Genomic DNA, 17,412 nt, shown 5'->3' on the forward strand with positions numbered 1-17,412 from the left:
CCATGCCTCGATCAAAAGAGCTCTCTGAGGCCTTCAGAAAGAAGTTATGGGTGCCTACGAGTCTTGGAAGGGATTTAAAAAGATCTCCAAACAATATGAAATCAATCATTCGACTGTCCGGAAGATCATCCCCAAGTGGAGAAGATCCCAAACAACTGCCAACTTGTTCAGGCCAGGCCGCCCTGGCAAGTTCAGCCCGAGAGCAGACCGCAAGATGCTGAAAGAAGTCTCTAAGAACCCCAGAATGTCATCACGGGACCTACAGGTAGCTCTTGCCACTGTTGATGTCAAAGTGCACGAGTCTACCATTAGAAAGAGGCTGCACAAATTTGATCTACATGGGAGGTGTGCCAGGAGGAAACCTTTGCTGTCCAGAAAGAACATGAGGGCAAGACTAAAGTTTGCCAATGAACACCAAGGCAAAGACCAGCACTTCTGGAACAATGTGCTCTGGACAGATGAGTCAAAGATAGAGCTATTTGCCCACAGTACCAGAAGACATGTTTGGCGAAAACCAAAGACAGCATTTGACCACAAGAACCTGATACCAACTGTAAAGCATGGTGGTGGAAATATTATGGTTTGGGGCAGCTTTGCTGCATCAGGGCCTGGGCAGCTCACCATCATAGAATCCACTATGAATTCTTCATTGTACCAGAGGGTGCTTGAGGATAATGTGAGGCCATATGTCGGGAAGTTGAAGCTCAACCGAAGGTGGACCTTGCAACATGACAATGACCCTAAACATACCAGTAAATCCACCAAGGAATGGCTGAAAATAAAGAAAGGGAGGGTTCTGGAATGGCCAAGTCAAAGCCCGGATCTAAATCCCATCGAGATGTTGTGGGGGGGATTTGAAACGAGCTGTGCATGCAAGAAACCCCTCAAACATCGCACAGCTGAAAGAATTCTGCATGGAGGAGTGGACAAAAATTTCTCCCAGACGATGTCAGAGACTGGTCGACAGTTATAAGAAACGCCTACTTGAGGTTGTTTCTGCCAAAGGGGACAATACCACCTATTAGAGCCAAGGGTGTACTTACTTTTTCCACATGCGAAATTTGCATTTATGTTTATTAAAATTATACAATGGACTACAAAATGTAAATGTTTCATGATATTTGTTATATTATATTGAAGGAACTGCGCTCCAACGCGAGTCGAAAGAATTGACGCGACCAAAGACGGAATTCGTCCGAGTTGCTTTATTGAAACAAAACAGCTCAGGTATTCTGACAAGCCCGTTTATCGGGCAGCAATATATATACACATTTATGTCGGGAAGTTTGCCCGGCAAAAGCTATACCGGGCATGCCCGGGTGTCAAGGGCGAGCCTTGGAAAGGCGAGTCTGGACCTGCCCGGGCGTGTTTGGCTGCGGCCTGGCAAGTTGAGGCTGGGCGTGCCCGGGCGCTCTGGACGAGCCCTGGAAAGGCGATAGCGGGCATGCCCGGACGCTCTGGGCGAGCCCTGAAAAGGCGATAGCGGGCATGCCCGGACGCTCTGGGCGAGCCCTGGAAAGGCGATAGCAGGCATGCCCGGGAAAGACGAGACCGGGCGTGCCTGGGAGGTTCGGGCGTGCCCGGGAACAGTGAGTCCGGGCATGCCCGGGAGAGGCGCGTCTGGCCGTGTTCTGGCCGGTGCAAGGCGATTGTGTGCATCCAGCGGTAACCGCTACAATATCACCTTTATCTATCAATATTGTTGAAATGAAGATCAAATAGCTGTATGTTGAAATATGTTGAAAAAGTCAAAACTTTACATGGGTGTACTTACTTTTTCACGTGACTGTATATCACCAAGCCTGCCATGTTCACACGAGGCAATCTCGCAAGGATAAAAGTCCACTCACTGGCAGTGGTGGTCAAAGGTTTGGGTAGAACTCACTTGTCTACGAACCTTCGGGCTTTGCACCGATCCATGCAGCATCGGGATTACCTTTTTAGGCGAGTACAGCAGGTTCTCCAACTCTTTTGTTGTGAAGAGGCACACCCCTTTTTCACTGGTATGTTTACGAGTATTTTCCACTTCTTTTAGAAGCTTTATGAGCCATTTTAGGTAACAATCCTTGTCACGCACACAGGGTTTACGTTCGGCTGTCCTGCTGACCCCGATTGTTCGGGATTTATGTGCATGTGCCCAGCATTCTGGGGCAGATTACATCATTTCGAAGGTCACGGATTATATTTTGATGTTTTGCTGCAATGCATCCCAGCTGCTTCGTTCTTCAAAGGAACATATGTCAGAGGTTTAAAATATTTCCAAACACAACTTTTCCATATAAACAACTTGCATTTGTAAACCATTTTTACCTGTGACATGACAGTCCCTCAGTCGAAGAAAATTGAAGTGGAATAGAGTTGTAATGCTGTAATAGCACAGCCCTATTTTTTCACTTTGGGCAATTGTTGTTGTTTAGTCATAGTTTTGATACCTTCTTCTTCTTCATTGTAATGAAGGCCCAGAATATTTTGGCTAGAATTACTGCAGTGACACCCATATGGTGGTACGTGGGCTACGGATGTTGCATCATATTTGTAAAACATCCAAAAGTTCATTTGTAATCAGGTCTAGGTTCACCTTCATGGGTGTCCACACCTGTAAAATGAATTCTGAAGACTCTACCTCTATTACAGTAGTACAACACCATGTCATGAATGTTCAAATGAAGTTTTTTTTCTGTTGTGATGGGCAGACAACTTTGGTTATTTAACATTTCATTCCACAGGTATCTTTGCAGCTTTGTTCAGCCAGAGACTTGGATGTTTGAGTAAGAAGACCCCACAAGACACACAACAGTACATCGACAGCATTCATACCATGATGAGATCTTTCATTTGGCTGTCCATCTTGCCGACTTGGACCAGGCCTCTACTTCCATTCTGGAAGGCATTTGTGGGTTTGTGGGACATAATTTTTGCATTTGGTAAAGATCATGCTAAACTATGTCTCTATCTCTACCCACCTCCTGTGGGGCCATACATTTATTATGTATAAATGTGGAGGCTAAGATGGTGAACGAGGGAGTTTGAAAATACTGTATTACATATGTACAAATTATGAGGCAGGTAATAACGAGAATGTCACTCGGTAGAACGCATACATCCGCAAGGCCGAACAGTTTACGTTTTGTATCCGACTGACAGCCAGATCTGCATCAGGACCTGAACCAAAATCTAATCAGCTTGTTCTTGTCACCTAACCAATTTATCCACCAAGTTTTGTCAAAATACGTCTACAACTTTGTGAAATATCATGCCATGTATCGATTTTGTCCCCATCTCTCAACAATGAAGAATCACTTTTAAAATTCTTGTATCCGGATCTGCACCAAAATCTAATCGACTCGTCCCTGTCACACACCCAGCATGTCCACCAAATATCGTCCAAATCCATCCACAAATTTTTGAGATATCCTGCTCACAGCACTTTGAAATAAAAAAAATCCATATTTGCTTTCGGTGACAAATGGATGGTACCTTTCTTTAATGTGTTGTCTTTCGCTTTGACTGATCCCCTGCCTCTTTCTGCAGGGTTTTGACCCTCAAATTCCAAAAATAACAAAATGGCCGCCATTTTCCCCATATTTTGCACTATAGCTCGGCTTATATGTATCACAGGAGGTTAAAAATTGTGACAATACCCATGTTTGTGATACTGAGGATTGCAGATATAATGTTACCTCAGTTACGACTAGTTTGGTTTGTGCGCCATCTTGAATTCCAAGATGGCCACCATAATTTAGCCCAATAGAGTAATAAATGAGCCCAGCCTATAGGATTAAGCAATAGAGGAAGTTGAAAAGTGCAATATATGGTGGCATATATTGCACTATTGCTGGTGGCGATATATGGATATGGTGAGCATCCTCTTGATGTTTATCAGAGCACAGCGTGATGGTATATGGGACCTGCACATGTTTGCCTTCCGAAGGATGCTCCCTTTCTTCTTCAGGTATGATCACACTCATAATGCTCGATGGGGAACCGTTTACCTGACAGAAATGAACCGCCTTCCACCAGAAGTCCTTCAGGAATTCCAGAATGGAAACTTTGTAGTGAAGGAATCAGACCGAAAGTTCAACCAGGTGGATCCCGATCACAGTCAAGAATGGCTGAATGGCACCGGGAAGAAGAGTGGAGGCATTGTGGGTGTTACATATTTATGTGAATGTATGTGGATTACCATTCAGGTCTTTGCTTATCCGTGTGTAGTATATTAAGGGTTGTTGTGATTGGAGGGTCAGGAGCCCTTCTGAACCAGTGGCCGGAAACGGAAGTGACCGGAAACGGAAGAAGAAAAGACACGAGGAGAAAAAAGGACGGTTATTATTCTTCCTCGCCCCGCTCCGAAAAAAGGTGGAAGCGACCTTGCGCGGCGTGGACAAAGCGGCGTTCCGAAACCCGTCTGGCGAGAGGAGTTACCTGGACGCGTAACTACCTTTTGACACGTCAAGTCCCCGTGAGTTCGTGCACGGAACCAAGCGGCCGGCACAGTTTGCCCCGTCTACAAGGACGCGTACGGGTCGCACGTTGAGCCTCGCGCGCGTTGCAAACCGCGCTTGGTTTGCCCCGTCTACAAGGACGCGTACGGGTCGCACTTTGGGGCCTCGCGCGCGTTGGAAGCCGCGCTGGGTTTTGCCCCGTGGCTTGGTAAGGAGGTGTGCGCTGCAGCAGCTGTCCCCGGTACGAGACGGCACGTTTGGAGCACGTCCGCCCGGGGTTCGTTCAACCGCCCATGTGCGGAGAAGAGAGACATTGTGAGAGACATTGACCACGGAGGGAGTCAGGAGTGGGGCTCACGTGAGCAAGGTATAAGATGGCCATCTTAAAGTTATTGTAGATGAGTTACATCTTTGGGATATTGATTGTTGATTGTTGATGGTTGATTGCTCGGGGAATATATCACTGATTATTCCGGATCCTTGGTGTGGGGTTTCCTTTTGATTGGAATTCCTATTGATTGCGTTACGAAAGCTCATATATATAATACTACTTGCTGGCGAAGGTCCTCTCACGGTCCGGGGGTCACCGAGACCAGGTAGTCACCGAGGGGACCACGTAACAGAATTGGGGGCCCGTCCGGGATTTAAAATTGTATAAAGTAATAAAATAATAATTTTTATTAATTAAAATTTATTAATTAATTATTAACTGGTAAAAAAATTTTTTGAGAAATTGGGGTAAAATCTTGGGTGAAGGTTAACAGGTGTTAACGATAGGCACCATGGCGTTTGTGGCACAGAACTTTGGGGTAACACCGAGTGAGGCACAGTTCCGAGCGTTGCTAAAGTCGGACCTCTTGAAATTGGCCAAACATTTTAACTTGGAGGTCCGAACTAATTTGAGGAAGGCAGAGTTGCAGGCCACGGTGATACAATCTATGGTGGGATTAGGAACATGGGACGAGTTAGCCTGGGAGTGGCTACCCGAAGAACCAGAAGACGTTGAGCTCCGGAAACTGGAGTTGCAGTTACGGAGCCAGGAACGGATTAAAGAAGAAGAAAGGAAAGCAGAAAAGGAAAGAGCAGAAGAAGAAAGGAAAGCAGAAAAGGAAAGAGCAGAAGAAGAAAGGAAAGCAGAAAAGGAAAGAGCAGAAGAAGAAAGGAAAGCACAAGCAGAGGAAAGGAGAGTGGAACGAGAACTCCAGGAAAGGTTAGAAGACAAAAAAGCAGAGGAAAGGAGAGTGGAACGAGAACTCCAGGAAAGGTTGGAAGAGAAAACAGCACAAGAAAGAACCGAGGAAAGGAGAGTGGAAAGAGAACTCCAGGAAAGAAGAGAAAAGGAACAAGCAGAGGAAAGGAGAGCTGCAAGGGACCTCGAAGCAGAGGAGAGAAAAGCGGAAAGGGAATTAAAGGAACGTGACATGGAGCTTCAGCAAGAAATCAAATTCAAGGAGCTGGAGTTAATGAGAGAACGGGGAGAGGCACCACCCTTGCTGACGGGGTCGACACCTAACCAGAAAACCTGGGATGTGGGCAGACATGTGAGGCTGGTTCCACCGTTCAGTGAAAAAGAAGTCGCGAAATTTTTTCCACACTTTGAGAAAGTGGCTCGACAATTAAACTGGCCGGAGGAGGCATGGACCATACTCGTGCAAAGTGTGCTGGTGGGGAAAGCTCAGGAAATTTATTCGGCGCTACCAATGGACCAATGTGCAGATTATGAGGTACTGAAGAAGCACATCCTCAAAGCCTATGAGTTGGTTCCGGAAGCTTACAGGCAAAAATTCAGGAATGCCAGGAAGAGGGAGAGTGAGACCCATGTGGAGTTTGCCAGAGTGAAAGAAAACATGTTTGATCGGTGGTGTGAGTCAAAAGGAGTCGGGAAAGACTTCGAAACATTGCGGGACTTGATCCTGGTGGAGGAATTCCAGCAGTGTGTCCACGAGGACATCAAAGTGTACCTGCAGGAAAAGAAAGTACCGAAGTTGTGGGACGCAGCCACCATGGCAGATGATTATGCCTTAACCCACCGAATAGGGGTCCACAAACCTAACTCCTCGCCTAGACTTCAGCAGGGGAGTTATGGAACACCCGGTGCGGAGAACGACCTTACATGGCGGCGGCCTCGAGATGATTATGGGGACAACTACGATACCCCAACGGTTAGAAATCCGAGGGCTACGGGCCCAAGACAAACTTATTTTTCGGGGGGCTCAAGGCCGACCCCGAGGTTCTCCCCCGGGCCTACTTGTGCTTTTTGCCATAAAACTGGACACTTGATGTCCCAATGTTACCTCCGAAAAAGGGAGAACCCGGAACGGAATCAGTCTAGTGCGACTCCGAATGCACTGGCAAGTGTGAGAAATCATTCTTGGAGAGCAGAGCTGGGGGAAGATTCCCCTGTCAAAGGTGCGGCGTCCCGGGAGAACCTTGTTCAGGAGGGCTACAAACATTTCATTTCAGAGGGGTTCGTGTCGCTGGATGGCGACCCGAGTAACCAGAAGCCAGTTAGGGTATTGAGGGACACAGGAGCACACCAATCGTTGATGCTGGAGGGCATTTTGCCATTGTCGGAGAAGACGGCAACTGGGGTTAGTGTGCTTTTACAGGGGGTCGGGGGCTATGTTAAAGCTCCGCTTCATGTCATCCAGTTGAGTTCTGAGTTGGTATCCGGGCCGGTCACCGTAGGCTTACAAGCCACCCTTCCTGTGGAGGGAATCTCTTTTATTATCGGGAATGATTTGGCCGGGGGGCGAGTTTCGGGTAATCCAATAATGGTGGACAAGCCCAGTAAGGAAAATAACACCACTCGGTTAGAGATGGAGATTCCGGGTATCTTTCCATCCTGTGCAGTGACTCGGGCTATGGGTAGAAAGCACGCGGAAGAGAAGGAGGAAGAAAGAGAGGGGGAGTTGGAACCCTTAGAGGTACGGGAAGACAACTCGAAAAAGGGAAATACCCAGGGGAGGGATTCCCAGGAATTTCGAGAAAGGGTAGCGTCTGGAACGCAAGGGGACGTGGAGTGTCCGTCGGAGACCGCGGAGAACGAAGTGGAGCAAACCGTGCTGGTCCGAAGGAGACTAGTGGAAGAACAACACGAAGACTCGGAGATCCAGAGGTTAATTGAGAAAGCCGTTACGGAAGAAGAGGCTACGAAGATACCTGTGGGGTATTTCATGAAGGGGGAAACCCTAATGAGGAAATGGAGGCCCCCGGAGGTACCCGCAGACGATGAGTGGAAAGTTCACTATCAGATTGTGGTGCCACCGCTGTACCGGAAGGAGATCTTGAGTTTGGCACATGAGACCCCTTGGGCCGGGCACCTGGGAGTGAACAAGACCTGTGACAGGATATTAGTACATTTTTTCTGGCCGGGACTGCGACGGGATGTGGCGGAGTTCTGCAAGTCCTGCCATTCTTGTCAGCTGGTGGGAAAGCCGAATCAAAAAATCCCCCCCGCCCCGTTAAAGCCAATTCCAGCTTTTGAAGAGCCATTCAGCCGAGTCATTGTGGACTGTGTGGGCCCTTTACCCAAAACCAAAGCTGGACATCAATACTTACTGACCATCATGTGTGCGTCCACCAGGTTCCCCGAGGCAGTGCCTCTGAGGAAAATAACGGCGGCAGTTATTGCAAAGGCCTTGATTAAATTTTTCACTTGGGTTGGCCTACCTAGGATCATTCAATCGGATCAGGGGACCAATTTCATGTCCACACTGTTCCAGCAAGTGGTACACCTGTTGGGGGTGGAACAAGTAAGATCCAGCGCCTACCATCCCGAGAGCCAAGGGGCCCTGGAAAGGTTTCACCAGACTTTAAAGAATATGATCCGAACGTATTGTTTTGAATGTGCCAAGGATTGGGATGAAGGGATACCCCTATTGTTGTTTGCGGCGAGGGAGTCCGTGCAGGATTCCTTGGGATTCAGCCCGTTTGAACTGGTGTTTGGACACGCAGTGCGGGGACCGTTGAAATTGGTGAAAGAACAGTGGTTACTACAGGAGTCCCGGACACCGATGAGGGAGTATGTGGCCACAGTAAAAAACCGATTGGCAAAGGCGTGTGAGGTGGCACGACGGAACTTGAGAAGGGCCCAGGGGAAAATGAAGGAGAGACATGACAAGACCTCGCAGATAAGGAATTTCAGTCCTCAGGACCGGGTGTTAGTATTGCTGCCCGTTCCAGGTCAGCCCCTCCAGGCTAGATATTTCGGTCCTTATGCAGTGGAGGAGAGGGTGAATGAGACAGACTACGTGGTGACCACTCCCGACCGACGAAAAAAGCGACAGTTGTGTCATGTGCGACTGAAGAAATATCATGAGAGGGAACCGGTGGAAGACGTAGTTCCTGTCTCACCGGTCGTACCGGTGACAATGGACGGAAACGCCGGTGTGAAGTTTGATAACTTGGATGACCAGGCCTGCCCCAAATTGACGAACACCGAAGTGTTGAATCATTTGGATGAGAAGTTAGGTCATTTAACAAGGGAACAGCAAGGACAACTGTCCAGCCTAATGTTCGAATTTAAACATTTGTTCACAGATGTACCTGGTCGTACGGACTTAGTATATCATGATATCGAGGTGGGGGAGGCCACTCCAGTGAAACAACACCCCTATCGGATGAACCCGGTGAAGATGGAGTACCTTCGGAAGGAGATGCAATATATGTTGGACAATGACATCATCGAACCAAGCAACAGTGAATGGAGCTCCCCATGTGTGTTGGTTCCGAAACCCGATGGCAGCTTCCGGTGTTGTACGGATTTAAAACGGGTGAATGCAGTGACCAAGACCGACTCCTATCCGCTCCCGAGGATTGACGACTGTATTGATCGAATAGGCCCAGCTAAATTTGTTACCAAATTTGACTTGCTGAAAGGGTATTGGCAGATCCCTCTTACCGATAGAGCCAAAGAAATCTCAGCTTTGGTCACTCCGAATGGGTTATATCAGTACAAGGTCCTCCCTTTTGGGTTGAAGAACGGGCCGGCGACATTTCAACGACTGATTAATAGGCTCATTGCAGACCTGGAGGGGGTGGAGGCATATCTGGATGATGTAATCATCCACACCATGACCATGGAAGACCATATTAAGCAAATCCATGCATTTTTTCAGACGATGTCCGAGGCAGGTCTGACCATCAACTTAGCCAAGAGTGAATTTGTAAGAGCACAGGTAGTGTTCCTCGGCCATGTAGTAGGGCAGGGTCAAGTACAACCAGTGACCGCCAAGGTAGAAGCTATCGATCGCTTCCAAGTCCCAAAGGGGAAGAAAGAGCTGATGAGATTCTTAGGTATGGCGGGGTGGTACCGGCGGTTCTGTAAGAATTTTTCGGATGTGGTAGCCCCTTTAACGAGTTTGTTGAGAAAGGAGACCCCATTCGTTTGGGATGGCAAATGTCAGGCGGCCTTTGCCCATGTCAAAGCGATACTAATGAGCTCTCCGGTCCTAACCGCTCCGGACTTTCAGGCACCTTTCAAGTTGGCCGTAGATGCAAGCGATGTGGGGGCTGGAGCGGTCTTGTTACAGGAAGATGAGGATGGGGTGGACCACCCCGTGTGCTACTACTCCAAAAAGTTCAATAAACATCAGGCAAATTATGCCACCGTGGAGAAAGAGACCCTGGCTCTCCTGCTAGGGCTTCAACATTATGAGGTGTATTTAGGAATCACGTCCTTTCCCATAAAGGTCTTTACGGATCACAACCCCTTAACCTTCATTCAAAGAATGAAAAATAAAAATCAGAGGTTGATGAGATGGAGTTTGGCTTTGCAGGGGTTCAACTTGGAAATTGAACATGTACGGGGCCGGGACAATGTCGTGGCGGACGCTTTGTCCAGATTGAGTTAATCTGGGGGGGGGGGGGGGGGGGTTGAGTGATCTGGTTTGTTTCTCCAAATTGGCCGGCAAAGAAAGTTTTCGCTGGGTTCAAACTTTCTTTCTTGAAGGGGGGGAGTGTTACATATTTATGTGAATGTATGTGGATTACCATTCAGGTCTTTGCTTATCCGTGTGTAGTATATTAAGGGTTGTTGTGATTGGAGGGTCAGGAGCCCTTCTGAACCAGTGGCCGGAAACGGAAGTGACCGGAAACGGAAGAAGAAAAGACACGAGGAGAAAAAAGGACGGTTATTATTCTTCCTCGCCCCGCTCCGAAAAAAGGTGGAAGCGACCTTGCGCGGCGTGGACAAAGCGGCGTTCCGAAACCCGTCTGGCGAGAGGAGTTACCTGGACGCGTAACTACCTTTTGACACGTCAAGTCCCCGTGAGTTCGTGCACGGAACCAAGCGGCCGGCACAGTTTGCCCCGTCTACAAGGACGCGTACGGGTCGCACGTTGAGCCTCGCGCGCGTTGCAAACCGCGCTTGGTTTGCCCCGTCTACAAGGACGCGTACGGGTCGCACTTTGGGGCCTCGCGCGCGTTGGAAGCCGCGCTGGGTTTTGCCCCGTGGCTTGGCAAGGAGGTGTGCGCTGCAGCAGCTGTCCCCGGTACGAGACGGCACGTTTGGAGCACGTCCGCCCGGGGTTCGTTCAACCGCCCGTGTGTGGAGAAGAGAGACATTGTGAGAGACATTGACCACGGAGGGAGTCAGGAGTGGGGCTCACGTGAGCAAGGTATAAGATGGCCATCTTAGAGTTATTGTAGATGAGTTACATCTTTGGGATATTGATTGTTGATTGTTGATGGTTGATTGCTCGGGGAATATATCACTGATTATTCCGGATCCTTGGTGTGGGGTTTCCTTTTGATTGGAATTCCTATTGATTGCGTTACGAAAGCTCATATATATAATACTACTTGCTGGCGAAGGTCCTCTCACGGTCCGGGGGTCACCGAGACCAGGTAGTCACCGAGGGGACCACGTAACAGTGGGGATAACCAGAACAATCACAGCATTAAGCTGATGGGCTCTGTCGTTCAACTTGAGAAGTTGCATATCAAGTCTAACTCACCGAATGCTGATTGTATGTTACGTTTCCAGATAATAGATGAAAACTAGTATACAAGCTCCATTTTATCAAATTACAATTTCATGCCAAGAGAAATAAAATTTATCAGTATGCTGTATGCAGCTGACAATAAATCGTGTGCCAAGATGGCCAAGATCGCGACAGGCAAACAATTCGTGTGAATAAATGACGCCACTTGCAGATTTTATTATTCCAATAACAAACAACACATCACTTTAACTTGAATTAGTTGTTCCTCATTAAATCTGGGACCAAACAGTAATAACATCGATTCCCTCGTCACAGAACTACAGGATTGCCACAGCTGAGATACATCTCGCAGTGCCAGCGCACGAAGTTAGGTATGCAACATGGCGCCAGTATTTCAGTTGGCCAGACTCTCAATATACACGGCACTGCTTGGGGTGAGTGTGCGTACCTCTCGGCCATCCTGTTGTGGTGTGGAGATTCATCGATTTGTAGCCACTGAAAACATTTTTCAATTATCTCTTGAACTTGTAGTTCACTTGTCCCGTTGCTTTACTCATTCTAAACCTCGAATTTATTTTGCCTTTCCAAATCCAGGGATGTCCCCACGGAGAACCGAGCAGCGGTCACCATGCCCACTGCAGTAGCCTTCACCTGCTTAATTATTTTTGTTGCACACAATGAAGTTACACTTTGGGCACATTCCTTAATGTTATATTCCTTCACTCAATAGAATTGTCAGAACAGTAGAAAGTTAAATTTCATGCTTTGGCAATTTTCCATTTTCTTGTGTAAATATGGAGAAGGAAGGAGCACTTGCTTTGTGATAAGCAAGATATACGCTAAGTTATAAGAATCGGTACGTTCTTAAAATTTTCAGATTTCACTCCAGATTTTTAGTACACCAGCTACGATCCTCAAATCTGAAGACAGATTTTGATTATATACTTTAATTAGTCCATGAGAGGTCATCATGGAAAATCACCAAGGCATTTTTGAATCAGCCGAGACAAATGGCAGATCAAGACCCCTAGGAGAGAGAGTGGACTGACCAAGAATAAGCCTGTTTTTGTTTTTTCATGATGAGATGAGTTAATTATCTTCAAAAGGGGTGTACAGTCATAAAACCTCCATGCATGTCGTGTTTAAATTTACCCAAACATCCAGTTTTCATTCATGCACTCCCTTGGAGTTCCCTTCGTATGCATACAAAGTTTTGGGCTGCTAGGATGCATGGTTTTGGAGTTATGGAGGTGAAACACACAAACGCTGGCATTTATTATTAGAGAAGACAAGATTTTGTGTTCCTCCTTCACCTTTTCTTGAGTCATTTGACCGCCAGATCTGTAGCGTTTTTTGATCGTCCTGGCCTTCCTTATCCCCCATATTTATTTTGTAAATAAAATCCATTTAACTTCAAGAAATGTTTCCCCACTTTTCCCCAACCATGTGTTTCACCACGAATTTTGACTTGTTTGGGTGATCCTGGGGTAAAATATCACAGGTAAAATCAGCTGGCACACACAAACACAGATTTAAGTTTCATTTGAAAGTACACCTCAGGTCAAAGCCATGCAACCACGACAGAGACAAAGTACCAAATGCTTGGCGATTTTATTCACACAAAATATCTTTGTCTCGTTAAGAGAAACAAACTGTTGAAAGTTTAATTTTTCAAACTAACTAAATTTTTGAAAATTTCTGTGAAGGGAATGATTACAACATCCAAGTAGTAATCATCTTCTAAATAACAGGCTAGAACCTGAGGGTCTAGGTCTTGCATAGTTATTTGCTTTCATATCATCAAAACAACCTTAAAAAAATACTGTACACCTCTCCAAAACCGCACATTTGACAATGGGATAAAGGAACATGGCTTTTCATATAAAGACAATGCTTGTAAACAAGCGTTACGCCTAGGTCCCCCGTGGAGGAAGTGATGTGAGTTGACAAAGTGGAAGACGCAGAAAACATGCGATGATATGATATTTCGCTCACAAGGTTCAGACATACATGGAGGCGGCCATCTTGGATTTTGACGTGGCGACCCAATTTTCAATATCGTTCTTCCTTATGCCTAGATACACCCACACACCAGATTAGAAGTTGGTACTTCGCTTATTTTTCAAGATATTCCGCTCACAAGGTTCAGACATATATATGGTGGCGGCCATCTTGGATTTTGACGTGGCGACCCAATTTTCAATAGCGTTCTTCCTTGTGCCTAGATACACCCACACACCAGATTATAAGTTGGTACTTCGCTTATTTTTCAAGATATTCAGCTCACAAGGTTCAGACAGACATGGCGGCGGCCATCTTGGATTTTGACGTGGGTTGCACCCACACACCAAATTCGAATGCGGTCCTTCACTTACGCACACACGCACGTACGCACACAACACACACGCACGCACGGACGGAGGGGAAAACCATAGTCCCCCTTTCGCTCCGCGGTGCGACGGGGGACAAAAACAGCACAGCAAACAATAACCAATTTAAAGTTTATTCGTAAGGGGTACAAAAAGGCCATTTAGAAAATTTTACAGCTTATTACTGTACAATGCAACAGTTATAAAAAGCAGCATTTTCTTTCAAATGAATATCTTTGCTTCTACTGCAATTCACTCACAATAAAACTCAAGAAACATATGCACAAAACAGAAAAATTCATTTCAATCTCTATTCTGTGAGCCACTGCAAAAGTGTTTTATTTTGCCTGTTCTTGCTAAGAAGTGTCGGAGAGTACCAAAACAATCCTTTAAAACCTCCTTGCAAAAAGATTTCCAGTTCAAATGTGGCATTGTTGAACCTCAGGAAAAAAAGCAATATTTCACCACAGTGAGGGCAAACATCCTTTTCAAAAGTGCCCTCATTGTTGTACAACTCAGAGTAACAGTAACAAAAGCCTGAGTTTTCTATGCAAGCTAAAAATCATCACACTTGCACACAAAATAATTGTTACAAATTTGGTTGTTGGAACTGAAGGATTTTCTTTTTCAGTTCTCGGTCCACAATATTTTAAAGCCAGTTCAGGATGTATATACGTCCTTCCAAAACCCCATTCTTGTTACTATTAAAATCCAGGCTGTGAATGCATTTGATTCTGCAGCTGCACATTTGTACTGCTAACTCGTCATATCTCAATTTCCATCTTTCCGTTGCAACTTGAGAAATTATTTTGTTTCCATCCAATGAACCAATCCCCAATGACTCAACCTTTTCTGTCGCAGAAGAGACAGGGGGTCGGCTGTAAACCACACGTCTCTCTCTCTCTCTCTCTCTCTCTTTCTCTTTCTTTCTTTCTCTCTCTCTCTCTCTCTCTCTCTCTCTCTCTCTCTCTCTCTCTCTCTCTCTCTCTCTGTCTGTCTCTCTCTCTTTTTTTTCTTCTTTTTTTTGTATAATGAATCGAGGCTCGTGAAAGAGCTAACATTTACTTCACAAACAAATCAACCAGACAAACAAAATATATAAAAAGAGGGAGCGGAAGACAAGATGGGGAGAGAAGGGGAAGCACACAAACACAACATTTGAGAGCAGGGAGATGTGTGGGAGGGAGAGGGCTTGGGGGGAGGAGGCGTGGGAAGGGGGTGGGAGAAGTATAAAACACAAGGATACCAAGGACTTCCAGGACAGAAGTTGGTATTTCAAAAAAGTGGAATTGGGGTGAAATTAGTGGGGGTAGAAAAGATCAAGGTTTTGGATGGGGGAAGATAAGAGATGGTGGTGAACAGCTGTTTTAAAGACCTGGAGGGTGGAGTGGGATTGAAGAGAGTGAGGGAGTTTGTTCCAGAGGCGGGAGAAAAGAGGAATGAAGGAGTGAAGGTGAGCAGAGAGTCTTGATTTTGGCAGTTTAACCATAAGAGGGTTGCAGGCAGATCTTGTGCAACCTGTAGGAATATTTGCGGAACAGAGCCCAGAGAGAGCTGGGGGGGGGGGGGGGGTGGGGTGGGGGGGCAAGGCCAGAGAGGAGTCGGTAGAAGACGGAAAGACCACCAACCTGCCTGCGGTGAGTGAGTGAGAGGCCCTTGGAGTTAGCTTCATTGCGGGAGATTCCAATGATTCTGAATGCTTTGGTTTCAACAGCGTGAAGACGAGCTAGGTGTGAGGCAGGAGCACCAGCCCAGAGGGGAGAGCAGTATTCCATTGAGCTGCGGATGAAAGCCTTGTTTGTGGTGAGTTGCTCAGGTGTGCCAAGGAAGGACTTCGCACGACGGAGGATGCCCAGTCGGCGACTGGCTTTGAAGGCCAGATTTGAAATGTGGTTTTCCCAGGAAATATCATGGCAGATAGTGAGACCCAAAAGCTTGAGTGACAGAACTTCTTGGAGAGGATTATTCAGAAAGTGGAAGGGAGGGTTGTCCATTCGGTCTTTTCGGAGAGACATCGTAAGAGTGTGAGAATTGTCAGGATTGAAAGACATGTTCCACTTGTTTGCCCAGTCTGTGATTTTGTCCAGGTCTGCAGAGAGTGTGGAGGCTGCAGACTGCCGATCTGAGGGATGAAGAATGGAGCGACAGAGAGTAGAGTCATCAGCAAAGAGATAGAGAAGATTTTCAAGAGAGTCAGAGAGATCATTGATGAAGACCAGAAAAAGCACAGGGCCCAGAACACTGCCTTGGGGAACTCCAGCCTGAACAGAAAGAGGAGATGAGAGAAACCCATTCAGGGCCACACGTTGACTACGACTAGAGAGGAAGTCCGCCAGCCATGCGTGGAGATTTCCATGGATACCAAAAGAGGAGAGTTTGGTGAGCAGTGCGGGGTGCCAGACCGTATCGAAGGCACGTGATTTGTCAAGGGAGACAGCTCTAATTTCCTGTTTGGCATTGAGGACCTCCATCCATTGTTGAGAAAGCAGAAGCAGCATGGCCAGAGTAGAGTGACCAGGTCTGAAACCAAATTGATGATCAGAGATCAAGCCATTGGAGAAGAGGAAAGATTTCATATCTGAAGCAATGATGGATTCCATGACTTTGCTGATAATTGGGAGAAGGCTGATTGGTCTGTAGTTGCTGGGATCTGTTTTTGCACCTTTTTTGTGCGAAGCGGTGATGTTGGCAGATTTCCAAGCAGATGGCAGATGACCTTGAGCAAAAGAGAGGGTGAAGAGAACAGAGAGAGGGAGTGAAAGAGCGGAAGAACAGGATTTTAGGACCCGTGGGCTGATGCCGTCAGGTCCACTTGCAGAATCAGAGTCGAGGGTTGACAGAAACTTTTCCACCTTGTCAGGAGGAAAGGACACAGAGTCCAGGAGCAGCTGGGTACGACTGGGTATGGTGGGTACAGAGAGGGATGGGTTTGGGGTTTGGGACACAAGATTTAGAGGCAAACACAGAGTTGAGGCATTCAGCTTTTACACGTGCGGAGTCAGCCGTGTGGCCATTTGAGGTGAGGGAGGGGATGGAGGGGGAACAAACACCAGAAACAGATTTGACCAGACGCCACCAGGATTTGGAAGAGGGAGACAGATAAGAGAGTTCGGTCCTGAGAACGAAGAGATATTGTTTCCTGGCTCTGCTGAGGGTGGACACACACTTGTTTCGGGCTTTGTGAAAGGAAATGAGATTTCCTTCAGTTGGATTTGCTTTTGCAGCAAGTTGTTTCTGGGCAATAGCCTCACCACAAGATTCCGTGTACCATGGACGGGAGGAAGGGTATGACAACTGAAGACGAGATGGGATAAATCTGTGCATGAGAGAGAGCAATTTACTTTGGAAGAATTCCCAGGATGGGTTTATGTCAGAGGCGGAAGAGATGGGAGACCAGTCCAGATGATTGATGGCTGCTTGAAGACCGTGCCAGTTGGCCTGAGTGAAATGCCAGACTCGTCGACGCTGAGGAGGCTCTCTGTCTCTCTCTGTCTGTCTGTCTGTCTGTAGGTCTCTCTCTCTCGTCAGTACAATTACTGGGATAACTCCATGATTACCAGTCAGCAGGATTCTTCTCTATTCAATAACAAACAATAATGTAACTCATTGGCTTGGATATTCTGATATCCCAGGGCAGAAATTTAGATGGGAGGA

This window comes from Myxine glutinosa, chromosome 1 (genome assembly GCF_964187855.1).
Source record: "Myxine glutinosa chromosome 1, kmMyxGlut1.1, whole genome shotgun sequence".
In the NCBI taxonomy this organism is placed as follows: Eukaryota; Metazoa; Chordata; class Myxini; order Myxiniformes; family Myxinidae; genus Myxine; species Myxine glutinosa.